We start from the raw sequence: 3984 nt of genomic DNA on the forward strand, positions 1-3984 counted from the left end.
TACAGCCATGTGCCAGGTAACAATATTTTAGTCAATGATGGACACATACAATGGTGGTCCCATAAGATTACAGTGGAGCTGAAAAATTCCTATCACTTGTGGACGTTTTCGTGCAACATATCACTCAGGTGTTTGTGGTGAGGCTGGTGTAAATAAACCTACTGTGCTTCCAGTTGTATAAAAGTACAGTACATGCAATTATGTATAGTATGTAATAGGTGATAATAATAAATTATTACGTTACTAGTTTATGTATTTATTGTACTATTAGTATTATTATTTTAGACTGTACTCCGTCCTTCTACTTATTTTAAAAAAAAAAAAAGGTAACTGTAAAACAGCTTCAGGTGGCCAGGCGTGGTGGCTCACACTTGTAATCCCAGCACTTTGGGAGGCGGAGGCTGGTGGATCATGAGGTCAGGAGATCGAGACCTTCCTGGCCAACACGGTAAAACTCTGTCTCTACTAAAAATACAAAAAATTAGTCGGGTGTGGTGGGCGCCTGTAGTCCCAGCTACTCGGGAGGTTGAGGCAGGAGAATGGTGTGAACCTGGGAAGTGGAGGTGAGATTGTGCTACTGCACTCCAGCTTTGGGAGGTGAGATTGTGCCACTGCACTCCAGCTTTGGGAGGTGAGATTGTGCCACTGCACTCCAGCCTTGGCAACAGAGCTAGACTCTGTCTCAAACAAACAAACAAAAAACCTGCCTCAGGCAAGTCCTTCAGGAGGTATCCAGAAGAAGGCATTGTTTTCATAGGAGATGACAGCTCCATGCATATTATTAACCCTGAAGACCGACATTTCAGTGGGACAAGATGTGGAGGTAAAAGACAGTGATACTGATACTTTGGACCCTGTGTAGGCCCAGGCTAAAGTGTGTGTGTCTTTGTTTTTAACAAGAAAGTTTAAAAAGTAACAAACATTTTTAAAATAAAAATTTTTTTAAATAGAAAAAAGCCTATAGAGTAAGGACATAAATATTTTTGTGTTCCTATATAATGTGTCTGTGTTTTAAGTGAAGTGTTATTACAATTCAAAAAGATAAAAAATAGTAAGTTTATAATGTAAAAATATCACAGGAAGCTAAGGTTAATTTATTATTGAAGAAAACTTTAAAAAATAAATTTAGTGAAGCCTAAGCGTACTGCTTGTAAAGTCTACAGTAGTATACAGTAATGTCCTAGTCCTTAGCATACTCACACAACTCATTCAGTGACGCACCCAGAGCTTCAGTCCTGCAAGCTCCATTCATGGCAAGTATCTTATATAGGTGTGCCATTTTTTAATAATTTATACAGTATTTTTACTGTACCTTTTCTATGTTTAGATACACAAATACCACTGTGTTATAAATGCCTACAGCATTCAATACAGTAATATGCTATACAGGTTTGTAGCCTAAGAGCAATAGGCTATACCATATAACCTAGGTATGTAGTAGGCTACCCCATTTCTGTTTGTGTTAAGTGTACTCTATGATGCTTGCATGATGCAATCACCTAATGACACATTTCTCAGAATGTATCCCTGTAGTTAAGTGACAAATGTATATGCAAATTCCTAATGACCTGCTCTTTTATTATTGTTACCTATCTCCTGCAATATTTTGTTTTGAGGGCTATTATCTGATATTACTATAGCCATGCCAACTTTCTTATACTTAATGTATTATCTTTTTCTTGACCAATTTTAAGTAGCTTTCTCAGCTTAGAATTTCTTTGTTTTTTTTTTTCGAGACAGAGTCTCACGAGTCTCACTCTGTCTCCCAGGCTGGAGTGCAATGGCGCAATCTCAGCTCACTGCAACCTCCGCCTCCTGGGTTCAAGCAATTCTTTGCCTCAGCCTCCAGTGTAGCTGGGATTACAGGCACCCACCACCATGCCCGGCTAATTTTTAGTAGAGATAGGGTTTTGCTATGTTGGTCAGGCTGGTCTCGAACTCCTGACCTTAGGGGATCTACCCGCCTTGGCCTCCCAAAGTGTTGGGATTACAGGCGTGAGCCACTGCGTCTAGCCGCAAATACCCAACTTAATACTACATGTGACCGGGTGTGGTGGCTCACGCCTATAATCCCAGCACTTTGGGAGGCCATGGCTGGCAGATCACTTGAAGTCAGGAGTTTGAGACCAGCCTGGCCAAATGGCGAAACCATCTCTACTAAAAATACAAAAATCAGCCAGGTGTGGTGGCACGCTTGCCAGTAATCCCAGCTACTACAGAGGCTGAGGCAGGAGAATCGCTTGAACCCAGGAGGCAGAGGTTGCAGTGAGCCGAGATTGCGCCACTGCACTCCAGCCTGGGTGACAGAGCAAGACTTCATCTCAAAAAAACAAAAAAACAAAAACAAAAAAAATCTCCCCCAGCCAGGCATGGTGGCTCATGCCTGTAATCCCAGCACTTTGGGAGACTGAGGCAGGGGGATCACAAGGTCAAGAGATCAAGACCATTCTGTCCAACATGGTGAAACCTTGTCTATACTAAAAATACAAAAAATTAGCTGGGTGTGGTGGTGCACACCTGTAGTCCCAGCTACTTGGGAGGCTGAGGCAGGGGGATCACTTGAACCTGGGATGGTGAGGTTGCAATGAGCCGAGATTGCGCCAATGCACTCCAGCCTGGGCAACAGAGTGAGACTCTGTCTCAAAAAAAAAAAAAAAAGAAATCTCCCCTACACCCTTTATTCTTGCTCCTCACTTGAATGACAGGAAAAAAAAAAATGGATTCAGTTCTTCATTTTATAAAAAATCTAAGGGAGAAATGGACAAGAGAAAAAGAGTGGGTGGTACTGAAATTAGCATCCAAAGGCTTAGAATACCATTTATTTTTCCACCAAGACTGAAGGCCTACTCTATTCCTAGGCTCCTCTCACCACGGACCTGTTTCTCTTGTCCTCTCTCTTCTCCAGTGCTTTCCTGAATACAAAGAGTAGACTTCAGCTGAGCGTGGTGACTCATGCCTGTAATCCTAAGCACTTTGTGAGCCCAAGGCAGGAGGATCACTTGAGCACAGGAGTTTGAGACCAAACTAAGCAACACAGTGAGACCCCATCTCTACAGAAAATTTTTAAAAAAATAGCTGCATGTGGTTGTGCATGTGCCTGTAGTCCCAACGGCTCAGGAGGCTGAGTGGGACGATTGCTTGGGCCCAGGAGTTTGAGACTACAGTGAGCCAAGACCATGCCACTGCATTCCAGCCTGGGTGACTCTATCTCAAAAAAAAAAGAGAGTACACTCTTCTATCTGATCTTTCAGTCAGACTACTCCCATGCCTCTGGTGGGATGGGAGTAGAATGGAGCTGTATAAATGGGACAAGGCCCCCTGGGATATGACTAGAAGGGAAAGAGTAGTGCAACATGACCCAGAAGGGGCAGGGAGAACAATGTAACATGGGAGGACCTCCCTCTTCCCATATGCTGTTAATAATAATGTTATCTACCCATTCTACTTCGATAGAAAGTAGGGCCAGGCATGGTGGTTCACACCTGTAATCCCAGCACTTTGGGAGGCTAAGGAGGGCGGGTTGCTTGAGCTCAGGAGTTTGAGACCAGCCCAGGCAATGTGGCGAAACTGTCTCCACCTAAAATACAAAATTCAAAAATTAGCCGGGTATGGTGGTGGGTGCTTGTGGTCCTAGCTACTCAGGAGACTGCAATGGGAGAATCACGAGCCTGAGAGGTTGAGGCTGCAGTGAGCCAAGATTGTGCCACTGCCCCCTGCCTCAGTGACAGAGAGAGACCTTGTCTCAAAAAAAAAAATTAAAGAAAAAAGAAAAGAAAGAGAATCACTCACTAGTAAACCGAGATATGTGGACATGATGAGGTTTTCCCTAGTATGGGCTCTCCTGAGTACTCACTATCTAGACATCAAATCACTATCTGTATAAAAAAGGTTTGTGAAAGTAATATAATTCAAGGGAATATGTTTCTGTTTATGGGAGTGAAAAGAGTGCTGAGTGATATATCCAATTATTATTATTATTATCAT

The 3984-nt window shown here is 42.8% G+C and overlaps 1 protein-coding gene and 1 long non-coding RNA gene across 4 annotated transcripts in view; one reads left to right on the forward strand and one right to left on the reverse strand.

Annotated features, from left to right (window-relative positions):
* The window catches only part of ZNF529 (zinc finger protein 529), a 73180-nt gene that overhangs the window by 19540 nt on the left and 49656 nt on the right, over nt 1-3984 (forward strand). The window lies entirely within an intron of this gene.
* LOC105543045 overlaps nt 2802-3984 on the reverse strand; it is a 13556-nt gene continuing 12373 nt past the window's right edge. The window contains exon 3 of the long non-coding RNA XR_001006567.1: nt 2802-3577. This is a non-coding gene — a long non-coding RNA (uncharacterized LOC105543045). The remainder of the gene's footprint in view (nt 3578-3984) is intronic.

This window comes from Mandrillus leucophaeus, unplaced genomic scaffold, assembly GCF_000951045.1.
Source record: "Mandrillus leucophaeus isolate KB7577 unplaced genomic scaffold, Mleu.le_1.0 Scaffold274, whole genome shotgun sequence".
Classification (NCBI taxonomy): Eukaryota; Metazoa; Chordata; class Mammalia; order Primates; family Cercopithecidae; genus Mandrillus; species Mandrillus leucophaeus.